This window comes from Zootoca vivipara, chromosome 8 (genome assembly GCF_965207765.1).
Source record: "Zootoca vivipara chromosome 8, rZooViv2.hap1.1, whole genome shotgun sequence".
NCBI classification, from domain to species: Eukaryota; Metazoa; Chordata; class Lepidosauria; order Squamata; family Lacertidae; genus Zootoca; species Zootoca vivipara.
In genome coordinates this window covers 60,479,259-60,500,885 of record NC_142591.1, presented here as the reverse complement: position 1 = coordinate 60,500,885, position 21,627 = coordinate 60,479,259, and the positions used below count along the sequence as shown (strand labels likewise).

The window sequence follows — 21,627 nt, the reverse complement described above, 5'->3', positions numbered from 1 at the left end:
CTGCAAGAGTACTTTGACACAGCACTTGCAGGCCACACAGTGCCTTGTCACGTGGTGGTGGTGGTGGGGAGTGAGGCAAAAACTCCAAGCACGCCTGGAGGATGCGGACCATTTGGATCCCTTCCAATCGGGATTCAGGCCTCATCATGGGACTGAAACTGCCTTGGTCGCGCTGGTTGATGATCTCCAGCTAGGGACAAAGGTGAGAGCCGTTTCCTAGTTCTGCTGGATCTCTCAGTGGCCTTTGATACAATCGACCATAACATCCTTCTGGACTGTCTAGAGGGGTTGGGAGCTGGGGGGACTGTCATACAGTGGTTCTGCTCCTTCCTCCTGGGCCGTGTTCAGAAAGTGGTGGTGGGGGATGAGTGTTCAGACCCCTGGGCTCTCACTTGTGGGGTGCCTCAGGGTTCCGTCCTCTCCCCCCTGCTTTTTAACATCTATATGAAGCCGCTGGGAGAGATTATCAGGGGGTTTGGGCTGGGTGTTCATCAGTATGCGGATGACACCCAACTCTACCTCTCTTTTAAATCAGAACCAGTTAAGGCAGTGAATGTCCTGGAGGCGATTGGAGGATGGATAGTGGCTAACAGATTGAGGTTGAATCCTGACAAGACAGAAGTACTGTTTTGGGGGGACAGAGGGCGGGCAGGTGTGGGGGACTCCCTGGTCCTGAATGGGATAACTGTGCCCTTGAGGACCAGGTGCACAGCCTGGGAGTCCTTTTGGACTCGCAGCTGTCCATGGAGGCACAAGTTAATTCTATGTCCAGAGCAGCTGTCTACCAGCCCATCTGGTACCCAGGCTGAGATCCTACCTGCCCGCAGACTGTCTCACCAGAGTAGTGCATGCTCTAGTTATCTTCCGCTTTGACCACTGCAATGCGCTCTAAGTGGGGCTACCTTTGAAGGTGACCCGGAAACTGCAATTAATCCAGAATGCGGTAGCTAGACTGGTGACTGGGAGCGGCCGCCGAGACCACATAACACCGGTCTTGAAAGATCTACATTGGCTCCCAGTACGTTTCCGAGCACAATTCAAAGTGTTGGTGCTGACCTTTAAAGCCCTAAACGGCCTCGGTCCTATATACCTGAAGGAGCGTCTCTACCCCCATTGTTCAGCCCGGACACTGAGATCCAGCCCCAAGGGCCTTCTGGCGGTTCCCTCACTGCAAGAAGCAAAGCTACAGGGAACCAGGCAGAGGGCTTCTTGGTGGTGGCGCCTGCCCTGTGGAACGCCCTCCCATCGGAGGTCAAGGAGATAAATAACTACCTGACATTTAGAAAACACCTATAGGCAGCCTTGTTTAGGAAAGTTTTTAATCTGTGATATTTTAATGTATTTTGGAATTTGTTGGAAGCCGCCCGGAGTGGCATGGGAAACCCAGCCAGATGGGCGGGGTATAAATAAATAAAATAAAATAAAATAATAATAATAATAATAATAATAAATGTAATGCCCCCCCCAGCCCTTATGCTGCCTTCTCAAAGATGGCTAAGTGAGGTGCTGAGCTTTGGGAAGGAGACACAAGGTCCTAGAGCACTCCCACCTTCTTCCCAAAGCTGGGAAAGCACTAACTAGGTTTTGGGATGGAGGAGGGAGGACTCTATGACCCTGTCAAGGCCCTCACACCTTCTTCCCAAAGCTCAGTGCTTCGCTTACCTGGCTTTGGGAAGGCAGTGAGGGGGCTGTGTGTGTGAGAGAGAGAGAGAGGGGGGGAGAGAGAGAGAGAGAGAAATGCTGTCTAGGGCCACCAAAAATGGCCCACACATTGGACCACCCTGACTCAGAGTAAAAAACAACAACCCACCAGTAACGTCTATCTGAAAGTCTAGCTACATTCACATCTTTTACCTGCCCATATATCACAGTCACTGAGTTGTATTTCATGTATCACAGTCACTGTCTCCCATTTCCTCCTAGCCCTGCCTCATGAATGCATTAAGGACACAGATCCTATTAATTTTAGTTGAGCTTTCTTTTTCAAGAGTCAAACTAAGGTAAATCTTTCTAGCAAAGGAAAAATAAATACTGTCTCATTATATATATACACACACAGAGGAAATTACTGAAGAAGTGGGGAAATGACATCCCCACTCTTCTGCATATGCTTCTGCCCCAAAAATTAGTTTAGGAAAAGCCACACAATATTTCTCCTGTTCTACGACCAATGTCACAGTGTTAATAGACCTTCTAGAATTCACAAACAAAGGAGTCAAACTAACTTCTCCCAAGGTTGTTTGCCTTTATTTCAACGCAGCAGGGGCACTAGGGGCCATTTAAATTAGGGCAAAAGGTAAGGAGTTAAACGGACCTTCCTCAGTCAAACTAGCAGTCCCCTGTGTTTTTTATTTAGCTATCTATTGACTGGAATATGTTTTTATCCCATCTACCTTTCCACTAAAGAAAAAATATGTTAGGAAAACATGATCATCAATTTGCATACATCATGCGTAGCTTGCCCCCAAGCCTAAAATTTAGCAAATATTTTGGATCCTTCATCACCTATTCCTTTTTTTAAAAACATTTTTAAAATCACAGGAGGTGGCTTTATTTGGGGTTTTTTTTGGTACCAGGAATCTAATGGTACACTGAAATAATACCACAGATAAGCACCCCTGCTCATCTGAAGTCCCATCAGTGACATCAGCCGATTCAGAGATGGGCATGGTTACGGGAAACGGCCTCAAGGACCAAACTGGACATCCTGGTGGGCAATGACTAGTGTGTGGGCTTTTGGTTCTCCACCCTTGAACCACTCAACCACACTGGGGCAACATGTCTCACAATGCTGCTGCAATGACTCATCAGAACACTGCAGTTTGCCCTCTCCAAACATGCTGCCATGCGAGCTGAGAGGGTTGAGCCATGGCATTTTGCTACAGAAGAGCACTGGCCTGGTGCTTTTACATTATGCTAACAGGCAAATTCGTCTCGGCAAAAATGCATTGAGATGGTTGTTACACAGATCCCTTTGCTTCAATAAAGAGCAGTCATGAGATTTCTGAAGTTGGTTTTATTATTTGCCGTGCAATCTTCAGCAGTTTTAAGATAAATGCGTTATTAAATGAAAGGTCAAACCGCATCCTCAGTTTTAAATATGTACCTGAGATGCTTTCAAAAGTATCTGTTTAAAAGAGAAAATAATAACAGTAGGTAACCCCCCTCACAGTATTGCAGGAAATGATTATGGGATGTTATCACCTGTGTAAGGCTTCTGTCTGGATTCCAGAGATTGTGGACTATAATTAAAATGGAAATTTCATCCTGTGATCTTTTATTATAAATCCACTCTTCCACAATATTTTAATATGGCAATGTTAAGGTCACAGATTTTCATCATTTTGAACTTCTAAAGCTAAGCTATATGTTGGGAAGGAGAGGGGAAAGAAATGAAATTCTGAGGAACTTGACATGGAGGGGAGATCTCTGGGGCTGTAACATTAGTCTCAATATTTTTTCTCCTATCAGACTTTCTTTCCATTCGCAGACATTTGACCGGGTCACTGTATTCTTAGACATTTTCACATTAAATGTTTCTTTGGCATTTTCATGTCCTCTGGGAACACGTCAGCACTATCTTGATGTTTATTCCTTGCGGCTCAGCGTTTATAGACTTTAATCTGTAAAACTGAACATCTTCTGGGTGTTTTTCTTCTGACCTAGCCAAACAAATATACAGTAACTGGCAATGCACTCCAGGCAGAACACAGTTGGTGTCAGACTGAAGGGGGACAAAATGGGAGAGGTCAACTCACAAGAGGATTTTACTCCCAATAGAATTAGGCCTCAGATAATTACAGAGCCAGGACAACATGGGGCATTTTTCTGGCCCTAGGCACTCAATCCTTCCCATCTTGATTTGAACCAGGGGAAAGTGGGGGTGAATGGAGGTGAAGTTGAAAGAAAGCCCAGTTTGTGACATCACATGCATTATAGGTGGCCACAGGGCAAGACTGTTAAGGCATCTTCAAATATCTAAAGGGATCTATATATCATCTATCTATATCTATCTATCTATCTATCTATCTATCTATCTATCTATCTATCTATCTATCTATCATCTCTAAAGGGCTGTCATGTAGAAGATGGAGCAAGCTTGTTTTCTCCTGTTCCAGAGGCTAAGACCTGAACCAAATGGCTTCAAGTTACAAGGAATGAGATTTCAACTAAACATCAGAAAGAACTTTCTGGCAGTAAGAGCTGTTTGACAGTGGAATGAACTCCTTCTACAGATTGTGGACTCTCCTTCCTTGGAGGTTTTTAAGCAGAGGTTGGATGACCATCTGTCAGGGATTCTTTACCTGCCATCCTGCATTGCAGGGAGTTGGACTAGATTATTGGGGTCCCTTCCAACTCTATGAATTGTATGATTCTATGATCTGGCAGCAACACAGAGATGCATCTACCTTTCAGGTTCTCCTATTTTTAGGACCATGATTGATGTTTCTAAGAAAACAGTGGAAAGATGATAATCAAGGAGCTATACAGTGGAACCTCAGGTTACAGACTCCGCTAACCCAGAAATAGTACCTTGGGTTGTCCCCCTTCAGGATGAGAACAGAAATTGCGCGGTGGCGGGGCGGCAGAAGTGGGAGGCCCCATTAGCTAAAGTGGCACCTCAGGTTAAGAACAGTTTCAGGTTAAGAACGGGCCTCCAGAACGAATTAAGTTCTTAACCTGAGGTACCACTGTATACTGTGTTTTCAACATTATGAGTGAATGGTGAGGGTGAACGAAGGAAAGAAGGAAGGAAGAAAAAGAAAGAAACATACATACATACATACATACATACAAATACACACATAACATTAATTTAGATAATCCACAGAGGCACACTTGCTGGCTCCAGATCTGCATAAGGGAGGTCTTTCTTTCTTTCTTTCTTTCTTTCTTTCTTTCTTTCTTTCTTTCTTTCTTTCTTTCTTTCTTTCTTTCTTTCTTTCTTTCTTTCTGTTGCTACACTCAGACAGTGGAGCACCTTCAAAGATTCACTTGCCCCACCCCCTCTTGCTTGGCCTTCCACCACAGATTAAGGTCTTCTTGTTAGGAAGAGGTTTGGCCTTTTCAGGCTGTACTGTACCGCCTGGCCTTCTCATAGCTGCTGTGCAATCCTTCTGTCTGCACAGTGAAAACTCAGCATCCAGAAGGAAGATGCTTTGCCGAAAACTGGCAACAAACTCAAATTAACATTGCTAGTAAAGATCTTGAACCAATATCTGTGTCACACAGTGTACTTCCTGTACATGGTGCGATAAAAATAATTTGATTGCGTGGTTTGCTACTGGATCTCTCCTGTTGAAAGTAATTAGAATACTTCTGTGTTATTCCAGCTACAATTATTATTATTATTATTATTATTATTATTATTATTATTATTATTACAGCAGGTTTTGTCAGTGCCCTGCACAATAAAAGCATGGCTTCAATAGCATAAGAAATTATTTGTTGCTATCACCTATTAAAGAAATGAAAATTGAACCATCATGTGAATTTGCAGGCATGATTTATTTATTTTTCCACCCCAAGGAATTATTTCATTCCCTACCTACAGGAACATAAATCAATTTTGTAAAGAGCCTGGCTAAGCATATCTTGTCCAGTTATATATTTGTGTGAATTACAGACTCTCTCTCTCTCTCCTGAGTCAAACCATTAGTCTATCTAGCAAAAAAAAAAAAAAAAAATTGTAGGAGATATTCCAAGTTCTGAACTCTGCTACTTAGGAAACGTTTGCAGGCCAAGGGCCACGTTCCATTCTGGGTGACCTTCCAAGGCCCACACGCCAGATAACGCCATGCACTCATACATCCCTCTCTATCCTCTATCTAGGCAAGCAAGGGGCATGACCAGAGTTTGCGGACATATTACAGCCAGAGGAAAATGCTCATGTTGCAAAGCAGGGCCAGTGAGGAGGTGTGGTCTTGGGAGGTGGTGGGGCATAGGAGAGTTTTGAGGAGCAGATAAGAGAGGCCTGGAAGGCTTCATTCACTCCTTAGGCCTGGGGTCCTCACCCCTGCTTCAACTGATGGAAGGGACTGAATGTGGAGCCATACACAGGCAAGGCCATTTGGACCTCAGAACTACGCCCCCTCTTGTTGAACTCAAGAAAAGCAATTTACAACGTGCTCCCAGTCTGAAAATGGCTGCCAAAATAGCTTTGTTTGATAATACTGAAGGAATGCTTTGGATTTCCGCCTCTCCAAGTCCCCAGGCAAGATATACGTTTAGGAACAGAGTTGAGTCAGAATTTCTCAGAACAGAATTATCATTTTCATGCTTCCCTCTTCCCTGAAGAGTGAAATTTTGCAGAATATGCTTTGTCTCTTTATTTGGTGGCCATCTCCCCACTCCCCCTCCCTAAAAAAAATGCTCCACAACAATGCTAAGTGTTGGCACTATGGGAGATTTTGTGTGTGTGTGTGTGTGCTGCTACTGCAAAAAGAAAGAATAAAGGAGAATATTGAGTAAAATGGTACCCCTCAATTCTGCAGCTGGCAAATAGCAAAATGAAGTACAGTTGGACTTTGTATTTAATAGAAGGGTTCAGTGAAGAGGTTGGGAACTAAAAAGAGGACCAAGTCATGTTGCTAACACATAAACTATTTCAGTTTCATGTTGCTGCTTTGAAAGTGCTTAGTACGGTCTGTTAGTCAGCACTTCCCTTGCAATGTGTGATGAATCATGACAATGGCAGACACAGTTGCTCCATCTTAAACTAGGACCTTGTGTAATTGCTGTTATTATTTGTTATCTAATGGATGATGTCAGCCGAGCCTCTTTTCAAAGACTAAAGTGCTGAACAAGTGTAGAAACAGAAATGTTCTTTACAAAAGAAGACTGCCTTGTCTTTTTGGATGTAAAATAAAATAAAGCAGGGTAACAAATGTCAGCATTGGTACAGCTGTTTTGGAGCCACAGTTTATATAAAAATGATATTTGGGCCAATTCTATATGAATCATCAAATGGAAGCTGAATGTTGACAGATAATTTAGTGCAAATCTATCTTCATTATACTTAAGTTACATCTGAACAAATCCAGAAAGAAGTCTAAAGTTATATAAATTGTCCTTTTTATGGCGATGTTTTATGTGCTTTGTTGCTATTGCTTATATAAAGATGAGAACATTATTCCAAAGATTACCTGGATCATCACTTCCAGATGGTCACCATTTTCTTGCGTGATAATGAAGTGGATGATGGCCAAAGAACTGACGTTCAATCCAGATAAAATGGAAGTTCTGTTGGTGAATAGTTCACCTGCCCAAACTAGTGGTGTTCTCCCTGTGCTGAACAGGGTTATACTTCAAAGTATAACAAGATTGCAGACTGCGGTTCATTGATTCAGCTTGTGATCTGGGGTGCAGGTGTGGCACTTCTGTTCTTTGTGCCAAGAACTCATGCAACAGCTGCAACTCTACCTGGAAACAGATAGCTTGGCCTCAGTGGGATCCATTCCCAGATTATTATTATTATTATTACTGATTAAATTTGTATACCACCCTTCCTCCGAAGATCACAAGTCAGTACACAACATAAAAATACAAAATGAGAATGCAAAATACAAATAAAACAAAAACAAAGCAATAATGGTCACAGAATGTTCAGTCAACCTAAGGCCTGGTTAGAGAGAAACGTTTTCACCCGGTGCCTAAAGGTTTGTAATGAAGGCCCCATTTGGTGAGCCTCCCTGGGGAAAGTATTCACCAAATGGGGAACCACCGCTGAGAATGCCTGTTATGGTGTAGCCATCCTCCAGACCTCTCGTGGAAGGGGGGGGGCACATGAAGACGGGCCACAGGTGATGATTGCAGGATCCGGGTCGGTTCATGTGAGGAGAGGCAGTCCTTAAGTTATTGCAGTCCTGAGCCATTTAAGGCTTTATAGGTCAAAACCAGAATTTTGAATTGGGCATGGAAACTACAGTAATTAGCAGTCAGTGCAGTGGGGCCAGTATTGCTGTAATATGCTCAATCTGTTCTGCCCTGGTGAGCAACCTGGCCGCCAAATTTTGCACCAGTGTCTGAATCTAACCTAGATTTTACCAGAGCATAGACAACAGACTCCCTTTGAACTCTGTGATTCTATGATCTCTCTCAACTGCACAAGGCTGCGCAAGGAAAAAAATCATTGTACTATTCTGTCACCCTATGTAGCAAACAGTGATTCTAAAAAGATGTCATTTTTATAGAATGATCTATAGACAATAACTTGAGGGGTTTTCCCCTCAAAGGCTTTTTAATAATAAACGGTTGTGAAGTCAATGGGCGGGTCAGGGGGGGAGGGATTCGAGGGGATATAACTGGGTGAGAACGGAATAAGAACAATGTAACCATTAGAGATGCATTACTCATTTTATTGTATCGATTGTACATAATAAAGTTTTGTAATAATAATAAATAATAATAATAATAATAATAAAAACCCAAGCACCTGTTTTTCAAAGGAAATTATGCTCATTTCTAAACTAATTACAGCTGTGAATCAAAAATAAAGAAGTCCTTTATGACAATGAATGCTACAATTTACCACTGATCTACTGCTTTGCAATTGCATCTAAACGACAGTAAAGCCTGACAACCTGACAAGAGCACAAAATTGTCTACAGTCCCAAGAATGAAATAGACACTGAAGTATAACTATCATATTTTCCTCCCAAACAGTGGTGAATGGAAGACAGAACTGTGAAAGTTCCAAACTGTGCCAGTCTGGGCATCATCCAATTTGGTATGATGAAGGAGCAGGTTAGGGCCTATATTTGGATACCATTGGACACCATTTTGAATCAAAATGGCTGACTGAACTATTCCAAACTGCACTGATTTGGTCACCTCTGAAGATACTGTCACCCAATATGGTGTGACAGTTCCTGAGAGCGAGCAGCAAGTTTTGAATGCTCTCAGGTGCCATTTTGAATACGATGGTGGACCGAATCATTCCATATTGCACTGATTTTAATCAAAATCATCAGAAAATAATAAGTGTTGTGCACAGCATTCAGCCAAAGTTCAAATCCTGAATTCAATCCATGCTTTAACCAAATCGGGTTGAGACAGCCCCAAATTACCTTGTGATGGTGGCAGGAATGGTTGGGGTCTGAACTGCACAAGCAAATCATAAAAAAAAAATGTTTACAACAACAGCAAGCTGAAATGTGTATGCTTTTTATTTCTTTTCTGGCTGTGGCCTTAATTATTTCTGGTGGGCTCCTGAATGGTGCTTCTCTTCTCTCTCTCTCTCTCTCTCTCTCTCTCTCTCTCTCTCTCTCTCTCTCTCTCTCTCTCTCTCTCCCCTTCCCCTCAAACACACACACTCCCTCAGATTGCACAAAACCAGAAAACTACACAGCAAACCACATAAAAAAATTATACACCAGATATTGCACAGCAATCTGAAAAGTGTGTGCCAAGAATTTGCTTACATTCCCCTGCCTCTTTTGATCCCTCAAATTTGCATAAAACCAGAAAATTGCAATAGTGTGTGGTGAGAATTTACAATTGCCTGACTACGTGCTTTTGTGCATTTTCTGGATGTTAACAACAACAACAACAATGTGCACACAGTTATCTGTGCACATGCCCTGTCAGCACTTCATCAGCAAAACAGAACTAAGAAATTAGAAGGCAGGGACAAATGCAAAAGGGAATGGAAAAGACCAAAGTTGTTCCGCATATACAAATGTGTGCGGGTGTGGACTATTCTTGCCTAATTCAAATGGGGGAAAGTGGATTCAAAGCTAAGTAAAATGCTCAAATGTGGACAGTTAGACTTACAAAACAGGGCACCTCTGAACACATTCTGAGCCTAGGAATGTGAACTGATCTCACAGGCAAATTATGTTGTTGCAGGCAAACCTACCAGGACCCTGAGATAATCTTCTGAGGCCCTCCTTTGTGTGCCTCCTCCTCGAGAGGTCCAGAGGGTGGCAACAGGCCTTCTCTGCAGTGGCTCCCCGTCTGTGAAATGCTTGCCCCAGGGAAGCTCGCCTGGCACCTTCTTTATACAGGCAAAAACATTCCTTTTTAACCAGGCCTTTAGCTGACCTGATCAACATCCTAGACCAGGCACCCCCAAACTCGGCCCTCCAGATGTTTTGGGACTACAACTCCCATCATCCCTAGCTAACAGGACCAGTGGTCAGGGATTGTGGGAATTGTAGTCCCAAAACATCTGGAGGGCCGAGTTTGGGGATGCCTGTCCTAGACCCTTTTAAAATGTGGTTCTTTTTTTGGAGGGGGGTTATTATTGGGTTATTTTTTATTTTTATTTTATATATTGTGATCTTTTTTGTGAACCGCTCTGAGACCTCCGGGTATAGGGCGGCATATAAATTCAATAGATTATTATTAGACAATCAATGGCTACTAGCCACGATGGCTATGTTCTCCCTCCTCTCTCAGAGGCAGGATACTAGCTGCTGGGAATCACTGTTGCAGAGTGCTATTGTATTGATGCCCTGCTTGCAGACTTCTCAAATGTTTGGCCACTGTGAGAACAGGATGCTGGAGCACATGAGCCACTGGTTTGATCCTTATAAACTATAACAACATGCGAGACAGTGATCCAAGGTAATCATGGTGGACGCTAAACGTGATTATGTAAAATTATTAAGACAAAAAGAATCACAATTTATTTTTATGTTCAAAACGCTTCATCCAGAAGGATTGAACTCTGAGTTAGATTTGAATTGTTTCATCTAATTATATTACTTCCAGGATCTTGAGGTTGCATGTAACTTTAAAATTTCAATATCCTTGATTAACTAGGGTGTTACCTGTGGTGGAACTGTATATTAACATAGCTGCCAAGTTTTCCCTTTTCTCGCGAGGAAGCCTATTAAGCATAAGGGAAAATCCCTTAAAAAAAGGGATAACTTGGCAGCTATGTATATTAAGCTTTCTTTTTCCTGCTTCAGGCAGCAGGGGTTACATATGTGTTTATGACCCCTGTTCCGCAGATTGTATACAAACACTAAGGTATGTTTTATTTTTGTATTTTTCTGTATTTTTTCAATGTTAAGATATTATGGACTGTATAGACTCATGTTCATGCTGGCCGTTGGCCTTAATATAATGTATGACATAATTAATGATATACATTTATTTGATTTATTTTTTTGTAGTTAAAAAACTGAAGATCAAACCAAAACAGTATGATTACCTTGGATCACTGTCTCCTGTTGTTATAAAAAAAAAAAATCCTTCAGTACCACCTTAAAGACCAACTAAGTTTTTATTTTGGTATGAGCTTTCGTGTGCATGCACACTTCTTCAGATACACTTGAAACAGAAGCGTCAGGCCCTTATGTATATACAGAGGGTGGGGTGGGTGGGTGGGAATGGGTGATTTTTGCTTCGACTCAGACCAACACGGCTACCTTCCTGTCGTTATAGTTTATAAAGATAAACACAGTTATATTTTGCCCGTTGGAATTGGTCGACGTGTTGCCTCTTTTTTTGGTATTTTGACTCAAGTCTCAAGTTTCATTAGCACTGGTTTGATCCAGCAGACTCTTATTAAGTTCTGGTTACCCCATGCTCCTCCACTTGTGGAGAAAGCACTTTGTTATAGTTGAATAACCGGGAGTCAGGCTCCCTTTTGATCTACTGCAAATCACCCAGAGATCTACCAGTAGATCCTGATCTACAATCTGACACTCCTGATATACTTGATACTGGTAACACCAAGTATGTGTGCACATTCATAGCCATATAAGCTGTGTAACATCCGAGAGAGAGAGAGAGAATTTAATAATAAATTCTATAAGAAACATTTTACAATTCCTGTTAAGGTTTCCATTATTAGTTGCCCAGTTCTTCCAAGCATATAGGAAATAGGCGGGAACATGGGGAGGCCAGGATGTGACCTTGTAGGCAGGGAAAATCACTGACGTACGAGAGCAGGATGTGGCAGACACAAATAAAAAGTATAAAGTGCTCGTGTGTGAGGGAGATAATATTACCCAGTGCTTGTGATGAGAAATCTCTGTCCAAGCTCATTTACAACTCTGTCAGTTTTAAGCCTTTGGGACACCGTCTGAGGAATACAGACACCATTAATTCTAAAGTTACATTTGTTTGCGGGTAAGGTAGTTACGTTATCTTTCTCAAATTGTCAGCAGAGCTCAACAGCACTTGAATGCCTGCTTTGCACCACCACTGCAGGCTATAAGTGCAATTATCTTTTCCTACAAAGGTTGCAATTATCAATTTTTTTAAAAAAAAAAGTGAACACAAAACAAGCAATAGAAACCATCCGAGAAGCCAAGACAGTAACAGTTTCTGGAGGAAAAGAAATGAAGGTGGATGAGATTATTGTTTCCCCCTTCAATTTAAGAGTTTCAATTTCCCTTGCATGACAGGTTCTTTTGAAGATTTTCATCTCTGGGAAATTATTTTTTTAAGCGTTTGCACATAGCTATGAGCCACAAAATTAAAAGACAGCTGTATATTGTAACCACCCAAAGGGTTGCTGTTTTATGCTCTTCTGATGAGTAACTTCTACCCAGAGTCTTGTATGCTCTGACTTATATACGTGGGCCATGCTCAGAATTTTCTGGCGCTACCAGCCTTGCAATACTCTCTTGTTCCAAGGTGTGGATGTCTGCAGAAGGGTTCCTTGGACAAGTAGTTGTTGTTGTTTTAAACCCACTATCTGGGAAAGTGATCTTCTCAATCTTCCCTAAATGGCCTGTTTAGGATCAGCAATGTGCAGACTATTTAGGGTGGATTTTGAGCATGCAATATCACTTGCAAAGTTTCCCCCCCCCCTACGAGTTATTATATATTGTTCAGGTATTTTGGAGCCGCTTTGGTGGCTTTTAATGTGTCTTGACATATGCATCTTCACATACATATAGCATTCAGGAGGCCGTTTGGTGCCTGTTAACACACATTGCTGGAGGGAATTCCAGAGTTTAACTATGCACTGTGTGAAGAAATCCTTCATTTTGTCTTTCCTGAAGCCAGTGTGGTGTAGTGGTTAAGAGCGGTAGACTTGTAATCTAGTGAACCGGGTTCGCGTCCCTGCTCCTCCACATGCAGCTGCTGGGTGACCTTGGGGTTAGTCACACTTTTCTGAAGTCTCTCAGTCTCACTCACCTCACTATCTGAAGAAGTGTGCATGCACACGAAAGCTCATACCAATGACAAACTTAGTTGGTCCCTAAGGTGCTGCTGGAAGGAATTTTTTTATTTTGTTTCACCTCACAGATTGTTTGTTGTGGGGGAGGAAGGAAAAGGAGAATGTTAGCCGCTTTGAGACTCCTTCGGGTAGTGATAAAGCGGGATATCAAATCCAAACTCTTCTTCTCTTCTTCTAGAATTCAGCTTAATTACCTGTTCGTTTTAGTACCTATTATTTCCCCAATTCCTGCTTTTGTCTTAACTGAAAAGCCTCAAACATTGTAAGCTTTTCTCCTAGGGGAGTTTTTCAGGCCCTTTGATCATTTTAGTTGCCCTTTCCTGCACCTTTTCGAGCTCTACAAATGACCTTTTTGAGATGTACAAGGTCCCTGCTCCCCATCTCTAACCTTTATTACATGGCCTGAATACAGATAGGTTCTTAATCAGTACTAAAACGTGCCCATTAATACTAGATTGGGCCAATCTGTTCAGTAGTGGATCCTGTTCTGCGAGAGCAAAAGCAGAGAGTGACTCAAGAAAGGCAGCATAGATTTCTCCTCACTCATGCAAGGTGGCAACGTATAAAATGTTGTCCACTGTATCCAAGCACCCTCCACAGATGCCTGACCTTCTTTTCCTCAGAGTTGTTCATGAAAGCAGATTCTGCAATTGACTTAGACAGTGGAACTGCAGTGGCAGGTTACATCTAATCAATGAGCATTTTATTTTTCTGTGAGCCACGACTCTTTTTTCCCTCAAGTGTCACTTCTGTTTGAAATGTTATTAAGATACAGGAAATTATTTAGAAGCACACTAAAAAGAACTGCTTCAGCTATCAATTCTGTTGGGGTTTTTAGATAGAAAGCCTAGTTATTTTCAGTCACGCAGGTGTCAGTTTGTTAAAGGCAATTGTTTTGGAAAAGCCAATTATTCTGAGCGCTGTATATAAATTTCAATCCTCACTTCCAATTTGCATAAAGCTGCAGCAATTCATACTTGCATTAGTTAAAATTTAAGGTTACTTCTTTGATGGCAGCCAGAGAAGCTTTAAACCAGCCTATGTGAGCTATTTATGAATCAGATAATTAGGTTTTCCAAAGAGCTAATGTTTATCAGCATAATAGAGATGTAAACAGCAGTCCTGATGAGCTTCACAAATGGTTGGGTCCAAACTTTTGTTCTCTTTTAAACCAGAATTCACTATTGTATTTCAAGAAGCAGCATGAAGATTGGGCTAGTAACAAAACTGCACTAAATAAGAGTTTACATTTTAGGACAGTTGCAGAAATACATTATTTTGTGCATGAACACCAGCAATTCCTGGGAGGGGGGGGGGGTATGTATTTGATTTGTCAACCTGGCTCCTTCCAGACATTATGGACTATAAGACTCACTATTCCAAAACACCTGGAGGAGATCAGGTTGGTGAGGGTTTAAAGCACACACCAAACAAATTTACCTTTTTGCACAAGATGCATTTCAGCCTTATCAAACTTTTTGTAAGTTACTGGACATACAAAGCCGGCTCATACATAGTGAGTGTGATGTAATGGCTAGACTAGGAAGATATGGGTTCAAATTCCTGCTGGGTCACTGCCTAACCTACTTCACAGGAGGGTGGACCATGCAGCAGGCCACCCAGAGCTACTTGGAGGAAGGGTAGGATCAAAATTAGATAACTAGATCTATGGCTTGACTATTTAGTTATCTACCTCAGCATTGCTGTCTCTGCCCATCACTCTCCAAGCTCTCCTTCAAGTACAGTAGCTTTTCTTTGCCAGGGAGGAAAGAATGCAAGAAGATTTCTGATAGGTCCTCACACCAAAGGCTTATATACCATCCTATTATTGCAGTGGCTAAGCACCAGAACCCATATGGGGTCCACAAGTGAAATGTAAGTGCAATAGACCCCTCCAGCTGCCCTTCCCCAGAAACTAGTATTCAGAGGCATGCTATCTCTGATTCTGGAGGTAATATATGTAAAACTACCACCCATAGAATTAAGGAATTCTATGCTTGGTCCAGGAGGAGAGAGGGAGAGCATTCCATTGTGCAAGGAAGCATCTTTGCTCTGACAGAAGGACAAACTTCGTACTACATTGGATTCTACTCTGGTCCCCCACCCTTAGTCTTTCTTTATCTCAGCAGTCCGATTTAGAATTGAAGGAGCTTCCTTGTTCTTGCTATTGATTCACTGCAAATCACCCAGATATCTACCAGTAGATTCCAATATACTTTCTGCCTACCCTCTGCCTTACAACATCTGAACAGCATCAGAGAATGGTATCAGATAATGCCTAAAGGAAGCATGCATGAGTTGTGCTGAAACCTGACAGCCACTGTTCAAAACCGTATAATGGTCTGATGTGCCACAAAGTTAAGGGCACTAAATCAAAGGGTTGCTTCCCATCAGGAAAATAAATGCTGAAGTTATTCTTCCTAATTAGTGAATGTCTTCACAGTGCTCCAGTTTGGGGTGGTTAAAATGTCACCTTGTTTACTGAAATAAACCAACAATTACACTTAATGCAATACAACAGAGGAACTTCAGGTATTTGTGTGACACATGGGAGCACTTAGCACCTCAACTCAGTGTTAGTGTAAAGAGGAAATCATAGCTTACCACCCTCGGGGAATTTCTTTGAAATGTGGAGAATGTGGAGAAAACCTGGCAGCGGTGAATTGCAATTCACATTGAGCATCAGAGCTTGCAAGAGGAATAAGAAGTTCATTGTTTTGAATCACAGCAAAGCTCAAGGTCAAACAGGATAGAAGACCCGGTTGCCAATATAAATGGGAACTGGCTAAATTGCTGGTCTGTTCTTCCAAGCTACCTGTCCTACAGGGAGTGTGGAAACAAAGAGAAGTACTGAACTGCATGAGGTTGCAGTCCTACAACAAATGAGCCCGCTTAAGAAGCTGACTATTCAAGGCTGAAGCTTTAGCTACAAAGCCTTCTTTTGTAAGATGAACAAGCTTCATGGGTGCATAAAAAGCAGGGAGGAAATAAAATTTGAGTTTCAAGGTCATTTCAAAGGACAAAGGAAATAAAACCCAATCTTTACCACAATGCTATCTTGACCACACAATGATATACAAGTATGTATGTTAGATCCGATTTTAAGTCTTCCAGGAGTTATCCCCCATTATACTGTCTTGTCATGGACCTGAAACAGCATTAGCATCAAGATTCATTTCCTCGTACAATACCTTAAAGGGTATTTCTGCAGCAATTTTTTATACCTGTGACTTGGATGATGTTTTCCTTAAAGTGGTCTGTAGTGCAAATACAAAATCTAGATAGGCTAGAATTCACATTTAATTTCTCTTTTACATTGTCTTGTGCTCTGGTGCAGTTTGATAATTTTAAACTCTGGACTTAGGGCTTATCCTAACCTTCATTTGCCCCGTTTCCCCAGGGAAAACCCACATTTTAGTGCTGAATCTCAAACAATGGCAATTGGGTTTTCCAGAAAGTGTGGATGGGCCCTAGGTTTTTCAGTTTAGGAAGCTTTCTCTTTAAATGGTAATGTACATATATTATTCAGTGGAGCCAAACAGCAGGATGCATGAGCCCCCTGCAAAGCAAAGGAGGCTCCTGAATGACTCTAAAAATGCTCCAGTGGTGCTATAGCAATGACCAATAATAGCAGAAAAGGAAGTAAGTCACCATCAATCAACGCTCCGGCTGCCGGCCATTTTAATTTTAAAACACTTCCGACCCCTGGAAAAGGTGGTGGTGAGCTCAGCCGATCAGAGGACAATTTTGGGTTCTAGGGAGAACCCAAATGAAGAGAAATGAAGAGGCTCAATGACCTCCCAACCCCAAGGTCATCTGATTGGCTGAGCATACTGCCACTCCCACTCATGGATCTGAAATGCTTCAGATTAAAATGACAAGTAACTGCAGCCTTGGAGGAGCTGGTCAATGTGACACTTTACCAGGCACCAGGCACTAGCCAACCTGTCATTTTGCTTCCCACCCAGGGGAAGAGAAAATGGTTGATTCTGCCATTGAGAGAACCATGAAAGATTAAGAAGAAAGCACAGGGGAGCAGCAGTAGGAAGAGAAGAGAAGAAAAGTGGGTGGTGATATGTGTGAGAGTCTGTGAATGTATCTTATTTGGTGCCTTCCCAAACCTGGGAGTATCTCCAGTAAGATGAGGCAATGCTATGAGAGACTGGAATTTTAACAGAAAGGGTTTCATTACGACTAAGGTTATCCTGATCTGGCACCAACATGTCAATGTTTTGTCACTGTTTATTTATTTCAGCCCCCACACCTGGCATACGATGCCCTTCCAACACATATGCATCTCTCAGGGCAACTTGCAACAATAAGAACATTAAATAATCAAGGACCATAAATAAAGCAAAACAACACTATCCCAAAATTGGAGACATGCTATTTTTTCAATCTGCTGAGCTGAGCCTGTCTATTGGTACTGTATATGTAACTTGTATCTCAGAATGGCCTGTTCCCCTATTCCGTAACATTTGGCAGTGGAGCTCTCTGGCTCCACTCAATAATATACGTACATTACCATATAAAGAGAAAGCTTCCTAAACTGAAAAACTGAAGAAAAGGAAATAGAGTTTTGCAAAATTTGGACATGATGCACATATTACTAGTGGATGTTTCATATCCACCAGGCACCATAGATCTCTGATGGACTCAGTGGCGTGCTTTAGCCCTTTCTCCGTCCCTGACCTGCTCTCCAGAAAAGAAGACTATAATGCAGTAATTCTGAATGACACTAATGAACCTTGCTAATGGCCTTTCCTTACATAAATATGGTGGTCACCTGACAGGGCCCTTTCATCAGCTGAAACCACCTGAAACATTACCGACTTCATACAACAGGTATGGTTGACTTTGAATCCGGAACATCTGCTTATTACATTTTATCTTTCCCACTTCAGTCCCAACAGCCTGGCTGCTCCAGTGAAGCTGCTCCAGCCTCAGCCTATCTCTGTTTGAGCCTCTAGCTTTCATCTCTCTTCCTCCGAACAGCCTTTGAAATTTACTTTGGGAGTACAGCATCTGCCAGGATGCATTTCTGATTGAGTTTAGTCTTGCCAGCCCTGATTCTGCCAAGGTTGCCTAACCCTCATAGTCCTGAGTCCTGCCAGCATAGTATTTAGTGGTGGCGAGAAAGGAAAATGTATCTGTGATATCCAATGCTCCCTTAACAATGATCTCAAAACTCCCTTTCTCCGTTCTGCTTTCAGTGCCTAAGTCCACATTCTGACCTATCTAAACCTCCAACCAGTTTCCATACATTTTCAGTGTAGATGCTGCAGAACAGCTGTGCCATGTCAGCTCAAAGACATGGATCAACAGTAAAATAGTAGCACAGCCAATTCCACGGAGGTACCAAAAAGTGGAAACCTCTGCTGGGAATGTGGAAAAGGTTAATGGCTTTCAAAAAGTGCCATATTTTGCTCTCAAGGGTCCTTTTGTTGTTGTTGCATGGAGCAAAAAATCTCTCTCTTTTTCCTCTCTCCTTCAGATGCCTATACACTTTCTGCTACCTGGAGAAGCTTTTATGGGAGGGAAGCATAAATAAATTTTAAAAAAGCAAATCAAACCCAGTATTTAACGTCATACAAACAATGAACAAAGTGCAGTTGCCTTATTTGCCACTGACTATGAATGCCTTTTCCAAGTTATAAATAAATACCTTTGTAATACAGTGCTTTTGTTTCTTTCCCCTCCCCTCTGATAAGCAAAGGCAGCTTTCAAAAAATAAGTGCAGAGCCACCCGTTTTACAAAACCCACAAAAAACTCAGCCTAAAATTATTATTATTTATAGCAATGCAATAGAAGTTATTTAGGGCTGCATTTATGACTAGCAATGCTTCCAAAGGAACCTTGAAAACAGGAATGCTTTTTCCTTCCTTCTGAAAACCTACCTGCAGCAGAAAAGACTGAATGCCAGACCACCTGTAAGACCTGAGCGATGTGTTTAACCTTTAAAACAGAAGCTTCTTATTCTACACCTGCTCCCATATGCTAGATTTACACACTCAGAGTTGGAAATGTTCAGCACTGGGTATCTGGATAAGTAGGCGAAGGCACATATCCCTTTACTCTGTACCTGGTGTGCCTCCACCACTGGTTTGGGAAGCGGTGTGCACAGCACATCAACCACAATCCACGTCTAGTCCTTAGAATATCCTGCATTAGGTTTGCTTCCCCACAAATTGATAAAAAGAATGACTTGGCTGTGTTTTAAGCTGTGTTTAAGCAGCCAAAGCCTCACAGATAACCATGACTCCTTCTCCTTTGAACTAGAATTAGTACATTCCTGATACACAGTATTGTGGAACAGCAAAGTCACCCCAATAAGTTCCAGCCGTAGTTTGTGAGTGTCTCGCTGTGTGTAAAAATATGTGTTAAACAAACAACCTAAAGTCTAGAGAACTGCTACAATTAAACCCAACCTACTGTAGCTAGGAAGACAGGAGTGCCTGGTGTGCTCTGGTCCATGGGGTCACAAAGAGTCGGACACGACTAAACGACTCTAACTGTAGCTAGAGGTAGAGGAGGGTGCATAGCCATTAAATATCTATTATTCCTTCCTCTCTTGCTCTCCCCAACTCCAGTGCCTTTTACACTCCACTCTTTCAACTTTGGACCCTGCAAATCTCATGGAGGAAGAGACGCCCACACCAGCGCACAGCTTAGTTCCTTCTATTTATTTGTGGTTCGTTACGTTTTCATCTGTCCCCTCCTCAAAGGAGCTTATAGTCACAGAATCGTAGAGTTGGAAGGGACCCTGAGGGTGATCTACTGTAGTCCAACGCCCTGCAATGCAAGGATCTCAACTAAAAAAGTCCACGACAGATGACCTTTCAACCTCTGCTTAAAAACCTCCAAGGAAGGAGATTCCACAACCGCCTGAGGGAGTCCACTCCACTGTCCAACAGCTCTTAGGGCTGCGTACATTCCACTGCCTCCAGCATTTTCAGTTCATTGGGTTAACGGACAGTGAATGGCAAGAGGTTGCCCAGTGAGCTTTGTGGTGGAGTGAGGTCCTGTATGCAATGTAATTAGAGTCCTCCTACACAACATTTCCTAGAATCACTAGAGTAGTTTTAGGGCTGATGCCTTCAAATGAGTGGACTAATTTGTTTTTTTCCTCTCCTGTGTTTTCGCAGTCCAAGTCCAACACTCTCCTAAGCCCAGCTCCGCAAACAAGGAATAAATCACTGCTGTGCTTCAGCCTGTTACCAAAATGCCTTTGAAATAACATGTGTTTAATTTCAAATACTCCCTCACACCCCACAATGTCTTCCAGAGGATCTTAGAAATAGTCACAACCATTTTTGTTGGTTGTGTTTATAACACTGGAATGGACCCATCAAAACCACACGCTTCCAAATGTTCGTTTTTCTTTCACTTAGGATTCCTGTTTTCTTCTATGTACTATGAAACATGCAGGATAAATTAATCCCTTCAGTAACAGCCACTTTCCAATTGGCATAATAGCCGTTATACAACACTAAAATTTATTGATGCAATGTAATTTAGAAACTATTAGCCCTCCTACACAACCGTTCCTAGAGCCACTAGAGGAGTTTTAGGACTGTTGCCTTCAAATGGAGTGGGGCTATTTTTTTTCTCCAGAATGATAAATCAGCTTTTCCCTCTCTCACACACACTTAAAAATAGTTTCAATTACTAAAAAGCAAAAAGGAGGAATGATGCAAAGGGGTAACATTCACTTAAATGGGTGGCAGGGGGTGGGACAAGTCAATTCTGTTGCCATTCTTGGGGCGGGAGGAACTCGACAACAAGGATAAAATGACAGCTGAATTGTGTACAACGCTTAATTCACAGTGAGTGCACCTCTTTTTTCTACCCTCTCCCAAATATAGTGCAAAGAGGAAGAAAGCAAATTAAATCTCATCCTCATTCCCAAACAGAAGTGGCTTTGGGAACCCCTAAAACTGTGTGCGATTGTGTATATCAAAATTGCAAGGATTCACAAAGAATAGATAGCAAAACTCTAATTAATAGTATATTTATGTTTGCTTGTGTTTTATTCATCCCGTTTTGTCTTCCATCTGTTTTACAAGATAATTCCCGCTTTAGTCCCACCTTTCTGTGTGCGTGCAAGAGACTGAAAGGGCAATTCTCTTGAAGTCAGAAGCAGAACTTCTATTGATTTTGTTGCTGTTGATGATCACTGCCTTTGATCTTAACTACACTACTGCGGGCTTGACAGCTTGAGCCCTACAAGTTTGTTCTTTTAACTCAAATGTGCAAACCTGGCTAGACTAGGAGCACACCAAAGTGGATGCTGTATTTGTTTGAAGAAAACAGAAATAACATCTCATTCACACACACACACACACACACACACACACGTTTACAGACATTCTTCTATTTTCTCTGTCTCCTTTTATGCTTTATCGGCTGCTTCCTTTCAAAAGTAGAGCTTCAAAAATGAGAACAGCCACACTCCTTACATGTCTTTCTACCTAAAGTCACG

General features: G+C 42.0%; 1 protein-coding gene across 9 annotated transcripts in view; it reads right to left on the bottom strand.

Annotated features, from left to right (window-relative positions):
- Positions 1 to 21,627, bottom strand: part of RALYL (RALY RNA binding protein like) — a 258,264-nt gene that overhangs the window by 47,271 nt on the left and 189,366 nt on the right. The window lies entirely within an intron of this gene.